At 41.9% G+C, this 23190-nt stretch overlaps 1 protein-coding gene across 5 annotated transcripts in view; it reads left to right on the top strand.

Moving 5' to 3' along the window:
- The window catches only part of LOC111243870 (uncharacterized), a 174051-nt gene that overhangs the window by 64595 nt on the left and 86266 nt on the right, over positions 1 to 23190 (top strand). The gene's annotated exons all lie outside the window — the stretch shown is intronic.

The raw sequence follows: 23190 nt of genomic DNA, 5'->3' as shown, positions 1-23190 counted from the left end.
TGCAGTTTGAACGACAACGATGAAGATCGCTAGCCGTTTTGCTTTCCAATAGCCCAGGTTACTAGAACGGAGGCACAAAGAAATTCCCGAACTCTGTAAAGTGTCCCGCAGAACAGCAGGAGAAGCTCGGTCGCAGAAAACCTCCTGCAACCTCTTCTTAGCAAGTGCGGGTGCTAGATACAACAGATTTAGTAAACCTTCCACCACGAAGTTTTTGCAAAGCCTACAACACTCAATACGCCCTCATTTTTCTGTTCGTTTGCGTCCTCCACGTGTCCTTGCTGCCCGTTCAAATTCCAACACCATGGAGAACATTATCGAAGAGATGGTGGCGCATAAACGAGCAGCGTTTTCATAAAAAGCTTTAATTTTTTCGGGTCACAAATCTGTCACAAGAGTTCACTGACTCGCTCGTTCTCTTCTTAGCTGTCAACTTGGAACGACAGCCTCTTTCCTGTTCACGTACTCTGCCTGCGGCTTTATGGGGTGTAGATGCAAAAATGATTAGAACAGTCTGGGTCTCCAACCAGTATCGCTAGTTAGAAGCAATGCCAGTACGTATTTTGCTAGCGGGTGAACTAGGTTGCGCTGTTGTCCGCTGCGGTACGACAATTCGGTGCGTATCCGGCCGGCATTCCTGACACGTTAAAGCTGTCTAACAACATGCCAGTTTAAGACAACGTACTCTTGAGGGTAGTGACGCGGATACCTGGTTTCGAGATTGTTTAGAGGGGAAAGTAGTCAGGCCGTCCAGAAATAATGGTCAGCAAGTGAGATGTTCGTGTTTTTGTGCAATCGACAGCGATCGCAACATACGCGTACATCTGTATTCCCATCGCAGTATCTCGGAGGCATCTTCGAAAGTGGAAACGTCGCCAATAATTGTCCAGATTTTGTCCTTTTTTCCTTGTGTCGTAGCGATTTGGCGCTTTTCGGCTTAGTCTAGCTCAGCGCAGGTGCGCACGCTCGCGTAACCCTGATCGCCAGCAACGTCCGTATGACTGCAATGCCCGCGTACCTAGTAGTTATACTAGGTGTATACGGAGACCACTGTTTTCGGCCCCAGCGGGCTATGCGCAGTTTTTAACCCTATCTAGTTAGCACGAAGGCCAGAAAGAAGAACGCAATTGATATGTAGGGTGTTGATAACGAAAGTGATCAATCGTGATGATATTGTTGGCCACGACATTTGTGCAAATTATCAGTTCATATTCTTTTTCATTCACACACATCAATGTTTTCCTACTTTCTATACTACACTCTATTTTTGAATGAATGCCGTTAGTGTTGGCCAGATGATTTCGATGTAATACTATTATTAGACATCAATTACAATGGTTATGATTGGTAGTTTCATGTGGACGACCATCTAAACAATGTGTGAAAGTGTTTAGCTTTATATAAAGTCCTAAAACAGGCCTTGAAATATCGATTGCTTATGGCGCTATAGTGTTCCGCAGCGCTTTCCCCACAAACTTATTCCACCAACAACATCAACAGCGTCTTGGAGCACAGTTCCTAGGTCTAGACTTACATCTGTGATATAGTAAGTGAAGGTAAACACAAGCTGATGGAACATTGACTTTGGAAGTTTCCTATTGCGTTCACCTCGACGAACCCTTTCTTTTTCAGAACATCAACTTAGTCATGCATTTCATTGTCTCGAGATAATTTTCTGCGTCAGGTCTATCCTTTTCCAGTGGAGTTAACCATTTAATCTAGAGCAATATGGCGATATAAACGCGTCAAACGGTTACGGATGGCGTTCCCCTCGTCTTGCTACGCGATTCCTTCCTGCTGAAGAGGATGGCCTTGGCGCCTACATCGTTATGAGCTGGTAGTGTAGATATTGATGCGCCGTGCCATTCATATTCTGCTAGGGCAGTGTTTGTACAGTGTCCAGAACGTGTCTATGCGTCGCTGTACGTTTACGTGCAAGATGATCATTTTAGTCCATACCAGATCAATGCCCAGAGTACGAACTATCGAAGGCACAGCATGAAACATCGGAGGAGATCTGGTCCAAAAATGTTCAAAGGAAAGATAGACAAAGGCACTTAGTGTTTACCAAGGAAGTCAGGGGTAGTGTACCCAATCTATCTATATATATGGACTGGACAGTCGAGTAGCCGCATTTACCAAAAGGACAGTGGACCCTCGTTAACCCCCTGCACTTAGTTCCCCTCAGGGTTGCAAGCGCGGCGTTGTTGTCGATTAGGGTTAGCTAACTATTATCTATTAATGAATTGGATAATCCCTACCGGCCGATTGCAGGAGTTTAGGCTTCCTTCGTATACATGTAGGATGGGAAGGATTGAAGGTTGGCGAACACACTCTCATTGAACCTCACAATCCTTCTAAGGCGCTGGCTCAGCAGGATGGTGTGAGGTAGGACAACGTTTCGCTTGAAACCTTTAATAGGGGACAAGATGAAATTGAACAGCTAATGGCTGATGTTCACCCCTTGGATATATAAAGATAATGTAGATAAGGCCGAAAAGTTTATGTTAGCAGAAGTACCTAACAAATAAAGGACGAAAGACACGGGTAATTAGTTCTACTGAATTGGCAAGATTAGAGAATGCAGCCTAGCTAACATTAGATAATCGTGTACGCTTTGCTGAAAGCCGGTTAAGCGATTGAACATAAAAGTAGCTTTCTGTATGTGGGTTTGAACGGAAAATCAAGTATATATGTTTTTGTGTTTTTATTTACCGGAGATTGGGTATCTATCGTTTTACACCATACCTTACCTTTTGTGTTGCATGAGCGGTCTAAGCTTAGACGCATCTAAGTTTTCTTTCGTTGCGTTTTCTTTAGAACCCTGTATCATTTATTGACGGATTGCCCTGGTTGTCTTTCCTCTTCACCGCGAAACAGGTTGGTGATTTCATACAGCAGCTGTTGTATTACCCCACGAACGTTGGGCATCCTGCAGTCAAAACCGCTAGCGACCAACAGAAACGGGGTTTTCAGAATAGCCTGCTGTGTGCAGACATCCACGAGCAGTTCTTGTGGGCTGGCCCCACCGATTTTCACTGCACTAGTTTAACTCTAGAGATTCTATTTGTGCAGACGTGGTTAGCGAAAAGACGGTCTTCATCGCCTCGTCCAGAATGAACGCCGACGATAGATAGAGGCATTGCCAAAAAGTGTACAAACTTGGACAGAGGTCACTGGAATCGATTTCTTTTTATATCTGTTGTGTATATTTTTAGGCCTCGCTTCACAAATATCTGATTTTTAAAGGTTTCTATCAATCAAACATTCTATGAAGTCAGAGTCTATATAGATGGACTAAGTAAAAACTAGAGCACTTATAGCTGACTTTTTTATTTTTATTTTTTTAATATTTTTAGAATAGTCTTACACGCGAAATCTATTACACTAGAGGTCGGGTTGAATGAAAGTACCCTTTATTTGTTCACCCATAGATACGTGGCAGGGTTTCGACACATTGTATCTATGAAGCATAGCAAAGTTTCTAGTATGTTTATTAAAAATTAAACTGTATTTCTTAAAACATTTTATATACTATTTATTATTTTGCATGTAAGACACCTAAGGCTTACAATGTTAATGTTTGACGTATCACAAACTATTTTATAAATCAGAGAGTAGAAAAAGTGTACGGAAAAACTATCAAGATATATTTTAATTACGCGCTACCTCCTAACATGTAAATTAATTACATCTGCGAATATTTTTTTCTTTATGGTATATGTAATGACCGTGGGAAACTTTGGTGTTACCAGCTTTATCTCTGCTTCAGATCAGACGGCTGCACGCGATTGTTTTTCAATGGAGTTCCTGCCAGGCTGTACATGCAGCTGTTTTGCCTTTCTATAATTACTAACCCCTGCCGCCTACGTACTTCCTACGTTCGGATATTCCCCTAAATTGTTTCACCTACTACGACGGCTAGTTTAAATCAGGTCGGATCTGATGGAAACCTAAAACCAAAAAATCAATTACGAGCTGAAACTATGATTTGCGAGACCGTATCAGGGCGTGGTCTTCTCGGCGTGTTGTGTTCATTACGTGCTAACGACATCAACGACCGTTGAAGCCAATAAGCAGAGGTACAGTTCGACAATGCACACCCTTGGTGGGAAACCCTGCGAAACTAACTTACCTGCATAGTGCCAATTACATAGTCACTGCCATCATGTTAGGCCTATAATGGGTATTTCACGCTGACTTGTACGGTACCAAATGTTTCAGCAGCACCATGGTCCGACAATCTAATAACTAGTTAGCCATCCATCGATCTACTTCTGATCCATCTACATCAGGAGTCAGTCACATTGCGACTGTGTCAGTACTACCCTATGGGCAGAAGGCCCATTCGTCTAAATCGATGTTGGGCAAAATCAATGATATATCTGAAATCGTCGAAACCCAAGAGCTTCAAAGTAAAGCCTGTGCTGTGCGGCTACACCGTATTTTCGGGTGCATAAACATAGGACGCAACTAAATAGGCTGTTTATGTACCTTTGCGCTCGACAGTAATCGGGACTCGTCATAAAAAAAAACACGAAAATTATGTTCCTGTTGCTTTCTGTGTTTCCTATAAAATGGCTTTTCGGAACAGAACTCACTCACTGGGGGTTTTTATGAAATTTTACAAACGCCACTAAACACGATCTTACTCGTTGCCGCTTGTTTCTGTATTCGTTCACGCCAGAATCAATCGATATTTCTGTTTTGACTGATGTCTTTGCATCATGAGATTTCGTCTAGAAATTAAGCAAAAAAAGCTTTTAGTTAGTAAAGAGATACCCATGTTGTTTTCTGGTTTTATGTTTGTTTCCTTCTGTTCCCAAGCATGTATTTGCGGAGGTCGCTTCTAAAGCGCATAACTCCTATAATAGTATCGACAGCATCAAAAAAAAAAGCGTGAGTAGGCCATCATTAACATCTGTCCTCAATCTGTCCCTCTCTGTAATCGCCGTATCGAATTTGAAAACAGAGTCGTCGAGGGTTCGCTGGGAGATGGCAAATAACTTTACGATCGAACGACCGGCAAGTGGCGGTATGGAAGCTATTGGCTATCGTTTTCGCGGTTGCGGACCGGCAGTTGGTGAGCGGCGGTGCTTACGACATTGATTGAACCGCCTGAACCTGGAATAAAGGACCACCATCGCTCCCTTTTTGCGCAAAATCTATGGCGCGTTGTCGTCCGTAAAGAAGCGTCTAATATTTCGTTTTTCGTAGATAACGATTACGGTATGTAATAGGCACTTGTCCAGTGAAAAAAAGTCGTCTAATGCGATGGGCTTCTACACGAGTAGCTGGTACTTCTTTGACTCGTAACAAGTGCTTAAGTACTATTGATCAAGTACCGAAGTTTTTATTCGTAAGGATTAGAACAGCTGAAAGTCATCGATTAACATCAAGTTCTTTACTTTACATATCTATTATAGATCGAAGATAACAATGGCTTCAGATACTGTTAGAATGGTCCCAATCCCCGTTTAAAGTTCCAGCCGGCGAACAGACCATCAAAACGATTGAAGCGGTATGGCCAGTGGCCAGGCGTCGATTGAATAGGATGACTATGAGGGAGTGATCAGGACAAAAGATTATAGCATCAAGTGCTGTACGATGGCCAGGCCTTTATAAAATGTTTGGAACAGTGAAGATTTCCTGTTAAATTAAAGGCGTGACAACCACCGAAGACAAACACATGGACACAAACATTTCCTCTTGAATCGAACAGTGGGAAAGTCCTTATTAGCTACAGACGTACCAAATATATTGATTCCTCGGTAACGCAGATACTTCATAATATATAGCAAACAATTATCATATATATATAAGGAGAATATTCATGTGCCTACATTCTTTTTATAATCAACATTCGTTTGAAAAGAAGCAAAAACATATTTTCTGCAATTCGAAGGCCGCAGGCCAACTTATCTACGAGTACTCTAGTATGGAAGAAATCAGTCCTTTATTATATCAATGGAAACGAAAATACTTTGTACACTCAGTGTGAATATTTGAGTATGAGTATCAAATCTGTTTGAAATATACGCATAGAGCTTTAACTGAAAATATTGCCACATCGTAAATGGCACATCAATGCCAACCCAATAGGGCGGCAATATCTTAGTGTAAGTTCAGCTCTGCGTATCTGATCGGTGTTTTTCTTTAGCTACTTTCTAAATGGTTACCTTTATCTACGACTCCTAGTTAGCTTTTCTTTTGACAAATACTTACAACTGTATCATAGGTACAGCTTTGAAGCAAAAAGAAATCGATCGGTTTTTTTTGATGCTCTTAGGTAAATGTTGGATTAAGGTAAGCTTGCCAACTGCAGACAACTGTAGATCAGCATGATGTGTGGCTATCATGAGTTTCTATCGGCTTGCTAATCCGTCTAAGTCGAGTAAGTACGACTGTTTAAAGTCCGTACACAGTATCTCTGACACTGGACGATTCAGAGTAGCGTACGTGTCGCTGCAACTAGTAACCACAGCCATTTCGCTCCCCCGAGTTTCTTGGCAAAAAACAGACGCCATATTTGGCGATATCTGAAATTACAGGTAAATCTGCCTAGCAAAACAGGATCCTGTCTTATTTCATCTATAAAGCCTCACTTCGAGTCTTCAGCAGGCGGTCTATTGGCACATTACATAGGATGCAAAGAAGAAATGACAGGAGAACCGTTCGCGCCGCAGGAACACCAAAAGACGAATTTTTTTTTCTTTTATAAAACGGTTTCTTTCTCCAGACGCGCTTTCTTATTTTTGGCGATTTTTTTTTCGATGATGTTTTCACATGCAATGCGGGCATGAACGCACGTCGGTGCCATAATAAGATAACAGCAGCAGCAGCAGAAATATGGTGGTATGTCAGAAGTATGGGTGGTCTTGACAGGCTGGCGACAACGACTGATCGCACACCGGATACCACAAGTACAATACCGGCAAACATATACACACAGACATCACCCGCTGCTTCGACCCGGCCCAAAAGCTTCGTTGTAGCTCACTTTTTCATATGACATAACAGTGAAGACAGAACGGGTGGTAAGACTAGAAAAAAGAGGGGGGCTACTTTGGGCAAAAGGGAAGCTTTGTCAAGGGCAACGATAGTTATATAACGGTATTATCACAGTAGCGAGGCAACACCGATTTAGAACCACTGCGACCGGCGGTTATTGTAGACCTGTTAGCACTTAGTGCTTCAATCCAGAGAGACAGTGCGGCACAGTCGCTGAGCTGACGACTGTGAAAGGCTAGCAGTATAAGATATGGAGGGGAAAAAATAAAGTTCTTTCTTACAGAGATGACTGCTAGGCAGATAAAGCTGAACGAACAAACGAGGAGAACTTGGCAGCACCACTTTTAGTTGCTCGTCCTGTCAAAAAAAAGGAGTCCAACGATGAACATTCGACAGAATGCACAGTCCCCATAGCAGTACTATGAAGATTTACACAGTACAATAATACACAGACTCCCTCCCGCCGCCCCAATATATGTATAGGTTTAGCCCTTGATACGGCGCGCGCTTACATGTATAAATGACAGAATAGGCTATTTTATTAATAGGCGCTGAGTGAGCAAAAGCGCCAGCGAAGATAAACAACAGGAAACCTCGAGCGCTCATCTCAATGAGTAAACGAAAGGAAATGATGCGACAAGGCCATAGAGGTTGTACGAGCTTGCTGATTTTATAAGGGTTGCTTGTTGAAGGCGATGCAAGGGGCTCGAATGCAGAGAAGAGGAATCAAACAATCACAAACAAAATCAGGGAGAAATTATCCTAGTTCATTTATGTATATCTATGTAAAGTGCGGATAAAGTAGGACTGCTGTTGAGAGGATGAAGCTAGTGATAGGGTAGAGATGGCTACGATGCCTAAGCGGGGAGTGCGCGTTGCAAGTACGAGACTCAGCAGCAATACGGCTCAAGAGAAAGGGTTCGCACCACGTGAGAGTGAAACGGAACAGAGGGATACATGGCAAAACATTGTGATGGGAATAATATAAGGCGGAGACTGGTTATAAGCAAAGAGGGAAGCAAGCTTGTTAGGTCCCGGGTCGGTTTTTCGCGAACCGCGACGTGAGACCTGGGTATGGAGAGACTCTCTTTGGCAGTCGTTGCTGGATCAGTGAAAGAAGTATCTAAGATTATGACGGTGTCTTAGCAATAAGTGGCACGTTAAGGCGAGAGGTAATAGAACTTGCTCTACTTGCTTAGCTCTATCTCGTTCACTTTTTCTTACATCTGATCTGTGTTTATTACGTACAAATAGTATGGAAAAGTGACGCTACTAGGTTTGACTGCAACATTACGAAGGCGATGTTGAGCCCGGGATATGTATATTATGTATTAGAAGGGTGACCAGTGGCAAGATATCTTCGAGATTAATGCTTAAGAAACTAAGCCAAGCACGATATAGCTATCGTGCACCTTGAGATCTTACAAAACCGACCCAATCTAAGAATAGATATGAGTGTGTTTAAATAATCTTATACTATACATTTCTATGTGTACAACATTGTGCTAATAGTGGAATGTCTGATAGTTATATATAGGGTTCTAAAGGATCGAAATGCTTACTATTCACTGCTCCTAACATTGCAAGACCAGCAGTAGACGAGATAAATGCAATTTCACAGTAATTGGGACGCCAAGAGGTTTCTCCGGCCGACATCACATTATACCATCTCTGTGCTTGTGAAGACTACTGCACTTCAATTATTTCTTGACTGTCAACTTTAACATGTATAAGCTACATCGCAATCTACCCATCGCATTTGATTTACTTTTCTAGTTAATGATCTGATGAACATATTACCTTGATAGGGGCTATCAAGGTAGTACGTCTAGTAGCATACAAAAAACGATTTCACGTACAAAAATGATGCATAGCTACATCTAGCCCCCGTGGCTGATTTGTAGGGCTCCCTCACAAGATTATCACATGGCCGCCAGTCTTGGCCGAGCTGCTTCTCATCTAGTTAAGGGGCAAATTGTCTTGATAAGAAAAAATTGCCTTTCCCCACTGAGACATAACGAAAAGCGCTGGTCTATCTACTTGCGTTTTTTTGGCTTTCTGCGTAATTGATTAGCCGTATTCGGGATGGAAAAGCGCTGTGGAAGACCTAAGCCGTTGTGTCATCGGTCCTTCATATGACGACAACAGTGACAGACCTTTCCTTCGTTTCTCCGATCCCGTCGTACCAGCTGGTCAGGTCTGCCAGCCTGTCATCCTGCCTGGATGTGCCGTGTTCACGGTAGAACCCAGCGGTCATAGTTCATCCAAAATCAATATCCTATTCGAACGGTCCCGTTCCGCAAGTAGCAGTCGACAAAAATACTCTCTCTACATGAATCTGCTACAGTTAGCGTATCGGTCCAGGGCGTCACACGGACATCATCTTTTTTGAGTAGCGGTGGTAGATGAAGAAACACTGGTCGGCGACTGGTAGGCGAAGACGGTCAAAGAAATGAAGGAAGGAAAGGCTGAAAAGAGTGAGAATCATGAGCAGCAGATATTGCCCATCACACAAGGGATCCGTCGGGTGGCAATTTTGCGGGTCGTACTGACACAGCGGTGACCAGTCAAAGGACGCCTGGAGCTTCGACAGGTTGCGTGTCGATTTTGACACCTGCGTACGAGCTATTGGGTATCAACTAGAACAAATCTTGGCGAACTGCCTGTCGTTGCCGTCGGGCGTTGTTCCGCCACTTCTAGTACTGCAGAGACTTAGTTCTTTATAGAGCAAAGCCACAAAATCATTACGGTAAAGAGAGGACGGCCATGTACAAACTTCATTTACCTACCTACGAATCGAAATAATCGGCTTAGAAATTAAAACAGTGCAGCCAACGTATAAGTTTACATATAATTGTTTTGGCTTAATTAGCAAAAGCTGTCTCACATTTAAGCTCTTGGATCATAAATCAATCACAAAAGTATATTTGTATGGATCTACGCTGTATAAGGGAATCGTGGAGCGTAGCACACGCGCAATTATGGAGTAACTTTCTGAGCTAACAAATAGTCTCTGAGACTCTGTTTGTTATCAACTTCGATATTCAATTAACCTATTGCTTCCAAAAAAGACGAAACGAGCCTCCGTGGCAGGGGGCAGCCTTTGAAACGGTGACTAAGTTTGAAAGGACCTCGGGCGCTTGGAAGCTACTATCGAGTTCTCATTCGACCTCTTTGAATTTGTTTGTGTCGAAGATGATGTTGGCGCTAGTGATGTCGCGAATTCAGCTGTTTACCATAAACCTCTCTAAATCAAATAGAGGAGACGGAATACGAGGGCTCGAGGACAAGGTAAAGGAGCAGCGCGATACAAAAGATAACGACATGCTGACTGCTCTAAACGAGTACGGAAACATGCCGCGGTAATGGGGAGACGAATGACAAGGGAACGCGAGGAGCCTATAGGGAACCAAAAGGACCGTAAGGGCGCCTAGCCGGACCAGTCTTGTCAAGTCAGCCTACTAATAAATTAGTCTGCTGTTCGATACGTTGCATACGACAGTGATTTCTCTAGCTATAATAAATAAAGGCCTGGTAAGAAAAATTGCTACCTCAACGAATGATTGATATGTTAGTCGCTGATAGGCAAGTTAACGCACCGATCAGTCACCATTCACGGTGGTAGATTTCGTCTTTTCGTTACATTTAACCAGTATGAATTTCACTAGACGTTTTAGTCGTAATACGTTCGAAATTCAGCTCATTGCGTTACGGGTATTATTACCTGTTACGAAAACGGTGGCGGTAAAAGATTACGTTTCCCCTACAATCAAAACGAGATTTCTATCGGTAACAAATACAACTGCTTTACAAACTACCGCAGTAGCTTAACGCGACCGTAGATGGGTCTAAATCAAAGCATTTGTATTTAGTCGTGTCTATATATCCGTACAGAATTCGGGCTGACCCTTTCGTTTCGTTAACAATCCGTAAAGGTCTCTTGAATGCACCTTATTCTATAGAAAGCGTTTACGTATAACATAAAAAGTATTTGTCGTCTAATTATCTTATTACAAGACATCTTTAGTTCACGTGGTCGCGTAAAGACAATTTTGTCTGCTTGCCTGAAATCGAGTCAATCCATAAACGTCATCCGCATAATGTTTTCTGCTGTTAGGCCCTACGAATGGACACCAGGTAATTCATAGATCGTCTGTCATGACACCATCAAAGAGGTAAGCTTCACGCGATATAACGTTGTCCGTCGACGTTTTAAGCTTCCTCGCTTTATCGGTCATATTGAGAATTAACAGTTTGAATGCGTTTGATGAGAATCGATAGCTCCTTAAAATTGCTCAGCTGAATAGAACCTTCCACGGACGTCCTGGCGCAAAGCGCCAGCTATCACTTCTGACGGGACATAAACGATAATGGTGCTCTATACCAGTGAAGCAGCTATCAACAAATGTTAAATGGACAAGCTTCTATAAGTAAATATAGTTCTGTAACAGTAGCCACCACTGGCAACAGTTGCTGATTGCATGCACAAGATCAAGCTGTTGCTGCCCTACATGATTTTTCTTCCTGCTGTTCCAACTATATATAAGCGTTTGAAAAATATTACGTGTTAGAAAGCTGTTACAGGGCCATTTTTTCCGTCCCCTAAAGCCACCGCGAGTTTTGACCGTTTGCTGTCTAACGAGGCAGCACGCCAAATCGGCAGGAAGACTTCATCCGCTTATGGTTTTCACTGACCAGTTTGGGGCGGAAAAATAAGCACGACGGTACGTTTAGAGACGGGAGCTGTGGACTGCAATATCACCACAACGCCGGTAGCGACAGCGGCGGCAGCAGCAGATCGCCTGACGCTTTAACGCTATTCGGTGGGCGACAAGCTCGTCAGCTCCCGTTTGTGTGTGTGCATGTATTGTCGTACGCGGCATATTTTAGGAGACTTGGTCACGGCGTTCGTCCCATAGCAGAAGAGGCAGTAGCACAGGCAGCTTCGGTGGTTAGCATCTAAGCACACCCTGGGTGGAGTTTGCTTCAACGCCGACTTGGATGCGTATCATCAAGTAAAAGCCAGCGTTGGTAAAGTAGCAAGACAGCGCCTGGCGTTTGCTGTTTGCCCACACTGCTAGATCCCGAGAAGCGTTTGGTCTCTGGCTCATTCGGCATCCGAGTTGTAAGCTAGGAAGCTATGGTCAACTTTCATTGTTGTTAATGCTTGCCGTGGCTGTGCTGGTGTCGTTAGTATCTCAGCAGTCGAAGCAGAGGAACGAAAAAGCATTTGCGCCCGTTGATGTATCTGGGCCGTGTGTTTGCGTGAGACTGGGTCCAGATGCATGTGTGTCCGCATCGAAAAACGGCCAAGAAATCATCATAAAAAATGAGCTACGCCTCACGAGAAGTTTCACTTAAGTGTATCGTCGTTCTGGCATAAATACATAAACAAATATTTATATGTATGTATTGGTTCTGTATAATGTATTATGTATATGGGCACAATCAGATTAATCTGTTCGATAGTGATAGCACAGAACCCAATAGGTTATTAACAAATCCAGAAATTGCTTGAGAGATGGGCGAGTTTACAAGAGATAAATTCAAACCTTGAAATTGTGAAGTTTAAAAAATGCGTTTGAATTCGCTTCATTCAAGCCCACCATGAAACGATTATGTATATACGAAATTATGGGTACTTTTTAATTTCACTCCCCTTCGAATAAGGATTTTACGGGGCCAAGTCACGCGTAAAGGCTTGCTACTGCGTCACATATTTCCCTGGACTCTGTAGACTAGAGTGAATTTGTGAATAATGCACCTAACCTATTTTCTAGGCAGGATTTCGTTATTTATGTTAGTTATCTACGGCTGATCCGATCCGTTGAGACCGGTTATCTTCGTCCAACGCACACGGCCTAACCAGGACACATCTGTCGCTCCTAACCAGACAATGATCGGCCAGCACTTGTAAGCCTGTGAATGTGGCTCACAGATACATATCAAGATACGCTGGGACGGCCGTATGGGTAACTGTCGCCGACGCACTTAACCTGCAGGAATATGTTATTCAAAAAAATCGTGTGAAAATTTAAAGGTCTCTTTCCTTTTTGCAAATACGCTCGGCCTAAAGCCAAAACGTACCAACTCGTACTTTACGTACGTGCTTGTTCTTATGCACTTCTGCCTATGTCTATTGAAGTTTGTGGGATCTTAAGTGATTGAGGATCGATGATTTAGAGGGCGGTTCGACCGCTTGGACATTTCAGTCTTGTTGGAAGTTTTTTTCTCTGTGGCATTATGTTTTGATTGGCCGTACCATTTTGTATCGTAATCATGATAGTGCTATTATATTATTACAAGATTGATAAGTAGTCTAGCATTAATGGAAAAACAAAAAAAAAAAAAGTAAAATATCAGGAGGAGCAGTAAGTAGATGAGAACACGAAGGGGAAACATACTGGAAATAATCATAAGAACCCTCAAAGTGATCAGCGGACGACACAAAAACACCTTCAAGAACTTTCTATTTATATTGGTTGATTTCCATGTATGTTATATTATAAATTTCTTTTTTTTTTATATACTCTACATAAGTATATAGTGCTATTGTGGCTGTTTGCGCGGGATCTTAATATCTTCATTTCTTAATACAATGGCGCGGATGATTGATACCCACCGTGGCGATAAATACATCGTCTCTAAATATATCCACACGCCCCAAGTTGGCATATGGCTTTTACGACCAGTGCTTGACTACGTATCCTAGCCGGCGCTAAATCACTATATACGCTGTTACCGTATGTTACCGAAAGTCTAGCCGATCTTTGTTAGGTTTACTTTAGTATACGAACTATTACTGTTATTCCTACAGTGATAAGGTAGAAGACTGCCCTCCGTGTCAACGTACGCAATCAGTTGGTGCCGGTGTATATTGCTGTATACGTAGGCAGCCATGTCTGTATGTGTTCCTCTTTTCGGATGCGATTCGGAACAAGCAATGTTTACCTAAGAAGAAAATAGTAAACTATTCACTTCTGAACAAAGCTACCATCCCATAATAGCGGTAATAGATAATATTATAAATTGTCTGTTTCTACTGCCATGATGATATCAAATTTACCAACAGCTGAAGGCAACCATCATACTCGTCTAAATTTGCCTGGTACGCAAAAGTCCAAAGCTAAACGATAGGACACGACATTAAAAACGTGTTCATCATTGAACGAATATAAAATTATATTACGGTTTGTCATACCAGAGGTCATTTTTTTTTTATATACAATATCGTCGTTTTGCAATCGATTCGTTTGGCTGGAATCGAGCGTACCTTACGACGGAGGGTACAATAAAAGAGAAAAACAAACAAACATGTTAGAACGTATATATCAATACATACATATGTATTTCCAATTATATTGTGTTGCAAATACGTGCTCCAGGCGAACAGCTTTTCTAAGTCCAGTTGCTTCGTATAAGTGTCTCAAAAAACAGCCAGATTCTATAAAATCTGTTTTTCCTTCTTCGTGCCAATAGTGTCTAGTCGATTTGGGTTGTTCGTTTATTTCTTGTATCACACTCTCGAAAAGGCGATTAAAGGGAACGTTTAATTTTACGGTACGTTTTGTTTGTTCCAGCGGCGATGATATTGCTCGTAGGCGTAGATCGCGCCACTTTTGCGTCTTATTTTTGTTGTTGTTGTTGTTTCTGCTAATTCGGCGAAGTTCGAACTGTAACTGAAGTTCAACTTTAAGATGCCGAAATCGCCGTTCCCTCACCCGCTAGGTTTTTTTGGGTTTATCACACAAACGACGTTACGTACGTGAACAGGCGTCAACGCAAACCAATTGAGATTACGGGGAAAATTGGCCGTTCATATTAACCCGTATGGTCAGACGTACATGAGTCATAGTAGAATAGATAATAGGTTCCTGCCTAATTATTTGTTACTATAGAAAAGTGCTGTAAAACATAAAACCAATGATTGTAATGAGGAAAGGCTATGTCAGGTTGACGGACGGAGGTTAGCAAAACTTATTAGTAACGTAGCAAAACTAGCAAACAAAAATTATTAGTCAGCTGAGCAGCAGAAGGGGACCATTAGTAAACTTACTTATCGTTTTACAAACAGTTACTTGAACGAAGATTTATTGCAGCACGAGATAATAGCGAGTTCATGGGCTTCGTAGAGCACTATTATGAAAGCTGACATGAAAGCGTACGGAACGTTGCACAGGAGAAGAGTCCAATAAACCTAACAGTGTGTGTTTTCGGTTAGATGAGGATAAGGAAATAAAATTGATTTCAAAAGATCTAGAAATCTCATATTAAAGAGCATTATGGTTTATCGAATTATAAGGCGGCAAGGACGATTGAACATCAATATATCAGCAGGAGTAGGGTGAGCTCTACGAAAGACAGGTAGTAGATAATAAAAAAAAAAACTGTGTGCTATCTAGTCTGGAAGATTGCCACACTTCGTGGGAACTTCAACGAATGCAGTAACTGAGAGAAATGCTTTTTTGTTTCCAATCAATGTTCAATGAGCTACTTGCGATCCATCGAATATCCAGCACCCCATAATCAATTTTCAAAATGTATCGTTTCTGTACGCGAGACCGGTCGCAGCTTCAAAAGCCATATAGACACAAATGACGCAGGCTTCGAACGTTGTAGTAAATAGCCGCCGAGGGTGCGCTACCCAGTTAAGACATCCGTGCCAAAAAAGTACATTTAAACATAAGGTGAAGAACTTCCATTTTACTGTCAGGATAATATATTATTTGTGGTCGTGCTAACTGGGTAAACGTTTCCGCAATAAATGCCAAAGCCGATGTTATATAATGGACACCAGGACAATAGCAACGTTATACAGTAAAAGCTATTGGATATTATCCTCTTATAATTAACTACTACTGCTTGTTGCTCTCATTCAGTCTATTCAGTCATATAAAGGCTGTAGTGCCCAATCACCGAAAAAGGCTGAGCATTGTTCTAAAGCTAAACATCAGATATCTTAGAATGGCTAAACGCTTTTGCTCGTGATACTTCATTGTTTTAGTATGTACCCCGCAACGGAAAATCAATCCTATGGTCGTAATCCGTCTAAATCCCTACTTTCTGCTTTCCTTCAACCTCCTTTCAGCTGTTCGACCTTTTGGCTATGGTTTCGTTTTTGACCTATAGTTAGTATGTCTCTTACCACAGAGAAATTTCGCTAAGACTTCAGCGGAACCCGGTTTAAGCTACCGTTCGTTCGATCACCTTTCCTGCACCCTTTTTGGCAATCGCTTTTTTTTTTCAAATTTCTATTTCCTAAAAACTCTCGTCCTAGCTAATGTATTTTCTGCCAAATCCGTTTTTGCTAAAGCACGAGCTGTTGTTGCTTCTGCTGCTAATCTGATCTTCTCTTTCTTGCGCTGTTACTGCAGTTCCATTGCTCATGACCCTCAGACTTGTCTTTTCTGCTTATTTTGATCAGCGGTTACTATCGTTATTATGGTAATCGTCGTTGTCGGCGACCTGAAGAGCGAACGAGCTTCTGATGCTAGCCTTCGTCTCCGCCATCAGCTGCGCTGAAGTGCCGATGCCGCTAACGACTAAGCGGACTAATAGCACAGTTAATACGAGTGGTGTTTGTAATTCAGCGAGTGAATATAGTCGACGGTGAACGTAAACCGAATTCTGAGGTCCGGCAACGAGGTCGACGAACAGCGGAGTACGTTAGATCACCGCCCTTTTCGTGACCATTGGTCGATCTTCTTCCTTTTCTTGTAACTGTGTATATACGTATTTGCATCTTTTCTGGATGTTATTGAGCGAGGTAAAAACGGAATCGTTTGTTCTTCCACTGTAGTCGCCCTTGCTAGTAATCGACTAGCTGTTTAGCCTCGCGCCGTTACCTGTTAGATCCTGCCATTTTTCCCATTCCCCTTTCGTCTGCTCTTTTTCCAGTCGTGATAAAAGGTTTGTTTCTGTTTACGGTTTCAAAGTGCCGGTGTCATTTGTGCGCCACCATAAGTGGACCAGCATTGGACCATCCAGCATGAGTAAAAATGAACATACGGAAATTACAACCGCTACCCTCCCGTTCCTTAAAAACACGGTTGCAGTCAACGCGGCTTCGAAGCTGAAGCGACGTTCCGACAAATTAGACAAGAATTCGAAAGCTAAGAGCGTGCGACGGCATGTGCCTGAAGCGGGACGGTGTTGTGTTTTAAATCTTACATATTATAAAATATGTCTTTTGCTCGGCAACACCGAGCCTAGCACAGGTCCTACTCCCTCCTAATCCTCATATCTCATCCCGTCCAAGACCGGTGATGAAGTTCAGTATATGAAGATGCACGAAAGATGGAACGGCACTGCTTGAACACACCCTAAAATGATGCCCACCTGTGAGCATGAATGATGCATACCCGCGTAGTAAATTCTGGTTAAACGATTTTTTCCTACTCCGTGATATGCTTCGGCCCTAACAGAAATAAAAAAGCGATTTTGTGTCCGCCCGATGCACTTGTCCTCACGTACACAAAATCAGAGACTAATTATAATAATAGTTACGTTCTATCGCCACCTACGATCTGCCTATTTATCTGTAAATATCTACATTCTAATGAATATGGAATATTGCGGTTGCAATCGCCGACCATTTGCTTTGTCGGCAATGGGGTAAGTGGTAAATTGACTTTAGTGGGTACAAGGGGCTAGGGGATAGTGGACCCTTGAATTATGATGTCTTGACGCAGCGCTTTAATATCTCGCATCCTAGTTTTAAAAAAAAAAAGCTGAATAAACTGCAAGTTGTACCCCTCTCCACTTTTTGCTTCTCTATAGAACCTGCAGTTGTTCTAGCCAAATATTTATTGTTTCAGCATCATACTTATATATCATATAGTAGTTTCTAATGTGGTTTCTCTCAGCTGGTCCTATGGGTGCGCATTCATATTCTTAGAGCAATATAACTTCGTTGAAGTTTGTTCCTAGGGGGTTACCGCGGAGACAGTTATGGCTCATCACCACAGCTCAGGCACGGCCTCCCCGCGACTCTCATGTTGATCTTTTTCCGCCAGTGGCCGTCACTCTGCCTCGCCAGAAGGCATTTGCCTAAATTATGTTCTTACCAGCATGTCCAACTGCACAAATACACATGGCGGACATGCACTCTAGGTTGAGTTCTGCCGCAGCGAAACCTATTACTATCATACGGTTGACCCGATACATAAATTTATAGAAGAAAAGTATTGTTTGACAGAACTGGCCTCCAAAGAACTTGATTGTCGATGGTAGTACTATAAATTGTAAAGGTCGTCGTATGCGGTCTTGGAAGTGATTTTATGTAAAGGCCAAATAGGTTCTTGTGCGCAATTCCCCTATCCTCATACTCCAACGCCACCGAAATCTTTCCCAAATTGAATATTACAAAATAACTCCATGTGCAATCATGAACTTTACAACAAAATATAAATTATTACAAAATGAACATGACTTAATCATCCGTCTCAATTGCAGTCCGTACCAGACTGTGCTTCTTGTTCATGTTTCGGTTCGTGGTTGTTGTTAACTAGCATTGCAGATTTTGTAAATTAAATTTATAATTTTCGGCACAGTAAACACATCGTGGTCATCTCCGATGTGTTTATGTGTGGACCCGAATCTATGTTAAAGTATATGTACTTATTAGTTGATCTTACATGTTATTATTTCATCGTGATCACCTCCGACCCAAAATGGGCTAGTGTGGCAAATATCTCTAGTTGAATCGAAAACACTTTGACCCAAAAGACGGACACGGAGCTGTTATTCGATTAAATCGACCCATTTTAACAAATAACATGAAGATTTTTGTCGCGATTCGATGCGTACTGATACCGAGTTATTCCGAGTATTTCGAGTTATTCCGAGTCTGCTACGTTACGTAGCAGACTCGGAATAACTGCTCGGTAAGCTCTATGGTCCCGATAAAGATTACCCTAACCACTTCCGAATCGACTACTTCGATGCCAGTGAGCCCATCAAGTGATACAGCTGTACAATGTATGTATTTCAGATAAAGCCAGGTGCACCATTCCTCTCTCCATACCTCATTATCAGATACATACGCAACTATAATATGCAGAACATTTCTGCTACAAAACCTCACACGATAATCTATTTATTGTTTTTTTCACTCGTACGTAAACACTTTCGCGTGTTTGTAGCGATATATATATATATATATATATATATATACGGCGGCAAACTGATTTAGTGGTGCTTAAATGGTCTGAACTATTAACACCCTTCGGTTTGCTTCTCACGTAGGAATATTGTCTGGTTATGATGACGACAGGGGACGACGTTTCAAGCATCATTCGACGTGTCCATTCTCGGTTGATATCGGTCAATAAGCTAGGAGGGTAATTGCGACCTGTAGATGTACGCGACGACAGAAGGAAAGGGTCTAGCTAAACGGTCGCAAGCTCTGCCCGCGTACGAAAATTCGGTGACAGTCAATGATCGCTAGGAAAGTGAGGGTCAATCGGACGGCTATGGCCTATGGTGTACCTACAAAACCTAATGTGTTGAGAAGGGATGACGAGCAAATGCTCACAAACGTCACCATCACTCGCAAAAAACACATATATAGTAAACATAGTGAGAGTAGCAGCGATCTGTGCTGCCGGAACTACTTTTAAGAGGAATATATGTACGTTGAACTTATTAAAATATGTTAATGCAATGACAGAATTACACAAAAGCGTAGTTGTATGGAGCCCTCAGTAGAATATATGTACTTGTCTCTCAATTTCTTTCAAGTGTGGCTATTATTCAGCAGGAACTGCAACTAAGAGGACGAAATTCATATATGGCTTAGACGAAAATGAACCTTTAGAACTCTCTAACGGGCAAGAACACCGAATCAGATGAAGGATCCTCTAGACAAAGATGGCAGTTGTGACAATAGGGTATATCTACAATTAGTCTGTCGTTCCACTGTGCATGTCACCGATCCGATAAAAAGCCTCCATGTCGACCTGAATAAATAACATGTATAGAAATGAAAAATGCTTCCCACTAGATAAAAGCGCGCGTCAGATTCTGTTTTAGCTGCCGAAAATGAAAGCAGTCTGACATGACAAGTAATCTTAACGCAGTAGAGACTACCACACTGCGTTACGAAGTTTCATTTTCCATAAGCGTATCGTCTGCGTCGTTTTCGTACATAATTATTATTCTATTCTTTTAGATTCTGTTTGAAAATGAGATTAAGCGTAACGCTAGATTCTCCTTGGGAGACGCCTTCCTTTCGGGGATTTCTATTCCTTGTGAGGGAAGAACATTATTAATGACGAATGATTTTTGTACTATTTTTATGCCCGATATCCCCCATAGACATTAGCGAGTCTGCTAAGCCCACCACCGAAATTATACATATCGTTTGGATCGAGCAGACGTTTAACTGGAGTTAATTCTCCCTATCTTTTATACAATTTATCCTCTATTGTATGTAGCACGAGTAGCTAATGATAGACAGCTTTTACTCATAATGTTCTTTGTCGGTTAGACAAACTCAGTGCCAACCGGATTTTGGTACCTGCATGTGTGTGCTCAACTCCTTTAAATCGGCGGGGGACTGAAAAACGATGGTCTATATAATTATTACCGGCGACACAATATTGTTCTTTGATGATATGGGCACGATAAAGAACATGTGGGGCTATATGTCCAGAAGTTACAGTACTCTCGGTCGATATTTTAAAATTGGGAACTATCCGCTTATATATGGCTGCCCCTAATCAAGTATTGCCAATTGATCAGGATTTGCTGTGGTCAACAGGTGAAAAAGGAGACAGCGGGGGCTTCATGTCATCGTCGTTTACCTTCTAATTTGACCTTTGCATAATACCTCCTTTTACTCTTAATTTTATTAGCGGTAGAAAACAGAGATAAATAATTTTGAACTAGATGGGTATATTTCTGAATATACGTAAGGGCCCCGTTCGCACACATTTATATAGCCGGTTTGTCTCCTCTGTTGTTTTTACACGCCACCCTGCGCATGCTTAATTTAATATTTAGATTTATACCCTGTTGCTATATATCAGATTTACATCAGCCTAAGGGAACTAGGTACTACCGTGTCATCGCTCAGGCCGTCATAAGGCAATAGGAGCTAAGTATCTCAAATCCACTTGTGGATAGGCATAATATCAATCAAGAACGGCATCACGAAAGTTATGTTACGGCTGTATATATACGTACGTGTACTCGTAGACATGTGTCAGATAGGCAGCGATTCCAAGGCGAGCCGTGAAGCCAGACAAGATGAACGATTGGAATACGCGCCAGTCATGAAACAAGGAAATTACCACTCTACGTAACTAGAAAAAAGATGTTGGAATGACGAAGGTGAACCCAATCAAGCGATGACAGGAAATAGATCCTGGAACTGACAGGACGTTTAATTCAGGAGAATGGACATGTCCTATGCTGCGTTTTAGAGCGTATGAGAATCGTGATATAAAAAAGAGGGTCATATTTTCTTATGTACGATAATACGCTTGTTAAAGTGTTTTTTTTTCTAATTAGAGCTAGCGGTTTTTATACATAAACATTTCATTAGCATCACTTTAATTAGTTAGCAATAACTTAACGGTAATATTTCGCAAGAGGACTTCATTCCAGTCAAACTCAAGCAAGCTAAATATTCTACTGGCAATGACATTATTAGCTAACTAATTAAAGTGATGCTAATGAAATATATATATATATATATATATATATATATATATATACGTATATATTATGGTTGAACTATATGCTTACTTTGTCATAAGTAGAATGCACGCGTTTATATTGTGGCAGGCGATGTAGTTTTTTTTTTTTAATGCGGGTTACTGGGTTTGGTCATTAAGATTGATTGGGTCAGCTGAGTCGACGGCTATCTTGGCTTCCGAAAGCATGGCTACACAGGTGCATTATATTGTTCGCATGCCCACCCCACCCCAATACGCCAATGGCAGACAAATGGATCTTAGGTTAAAGGTGTTTGAGACCCTGTCTAAAACTAAGTCAAGACTTTATCTAAAGGTTCGGTTTCGTAGCTTGAACTATTTTTATAAAATTGGATTAGATCTTGTAGTTAGGTAATTTCCTATTGGAAATAAATGAACCTGGTTATACTATATAAGCAGAATAATAATAATAATATTGTAAGCTAGAGCTCTATCCAGCCCTCCTTAAACGCCGTGCAAATTTTGTCGTGCTGCGACGAAATCTTTCGATGATAAGAGCTAGGTTTGCCTAAAACGAAGTGTCCAGTGGGGGGATAAAATAAGAGGCGTATGAGCGTTCACTCGGCTACGGCTCGGCTCGGGAGTTCTCTAACTTAGTTTATATAAGGCTGTCCGCCGAGCATCTGCTTGAAGTTGGTATTCCTTACATGTACGTGTATGCACGTTAAACGCTCTCCATACACCCATCAATTTCCGGAAGTGGTAGCAGGCTCAATGAGCTTAGTCTGCACGGCATTTTTGTTGCGAACATCTTCGCTGACAACAAACGATCCTTTGCCGTGTAGTGCTAAACAATTATTTGCGATAGTGGTTTCGCCGAGCTTTCGCTGAGTTTAGTCATAATTAGCACCGTTTTCAAATACGGACAGATAAAAGATGTTATCGGCCCGTTTACCGCTGATGTGTCTAGAACGAAAGGGGTAAAGTGGACGGTTTTTGTGTGTATAAACACATGAGCTATTTAATTCATCAAACGTGTGAACTTGAAAGAACAATCGAATATATATGTGCAAAGTTCAGTAGAAATGCACATTTATTTAAACGGACATCATCGTCTATAGAGATCACGCTCAGTGTTTTTACGTTTACACGCGTAATTTCGTCATACATACTCGCAGTTATTCCTGCCTAGCTAGGCCTACAATAATGCACTTTTCGATATTCTTTTAAAAGAACTGCAGCGAGACCCTTGAATATATATATATATATATATAATGACTGTATGTAGGTCTCCCTGCTTGTGACTACCACTCCGAGGCGGTTGTGGTCACCCTTAGCCGTGGCTGAGTTACTGACGCACCACCGACCGGGCCAGAAGAACCCTTTACAATCGCATGGGTGCATCTCTTTCTAAGTAAACTTCTTTTTCCGCTTGCCGGTCAAAAGGTGTTCCGTCTGCTCTGGATACAATCCGAGTATCGTCGCTGCACCTTCTCGCGACTGAGTCCATTCGGCCACA

Source organism: Varroa destructor, unplaced genomic scaffold, assembly GCF_002443255.2.
Source record: "Varroa destructor unplaced genomic scaffold, Vdes_3.0 BEIS01000002.1, whole genome shotgun sequence".
In the NCBI taxonomy this organism is placed as follows: Eukaryota; Metazoa; Arthropoda; class Arachnida; order Mesostigmata; family Varroidae; genus Varroa; species Varroa destructor.
This window is presented reverse-complemented; position numbering and strand designations above follow the sequence as displayed.